This window comes from Bison bison, unplaced genomic scaffold, assembly GCF_000754665.1.
Source record: "Bison bison bison isolate TAMUID 2011002044 unplaced genomic scaffold, Bison_UMD1.0 scf7180017864364, whole genome shotgun sequence".
In the NCBI taxonomy this organism is placed as follows: Eukaryota; Metazoa; Chordata; class Mammalia; order Artiodactyla; family Bovidae; genus Bison; species Bison bison.
In genome coordinates, this window is record NW_011494936.1 from 2,641,628 (window position 1) to 2,641,932 (window position 305).

A 305-nucleotide genomic window follows, 5' to 3' on the forward strand; every position below is an offset into this window, starting at 1 on the left:
CTGTATCCTGCATCGAACCTGGACTGCTGATTCGTTTCATATATGATATTATACATGTTTCAATGCAATTCTCCCAAATCATCCCACCCTCTCCCTCTCCCACAGAGTCCAAAAGACTGTTCTATACATCTGTGTCTCTTTTGCTGTCTCACATACAGGGTTATCGTTACCATTTTTCTAAATTTCATATATATGTGTTGGTATACTGTATTGGTGTTTTTCTTTCTGGCTTACTTCACTCTGTATAATAGGCTCCAGTTTCATCCACCTCATTAGAATTGATTCAAATGTATTCTTTTTTATGG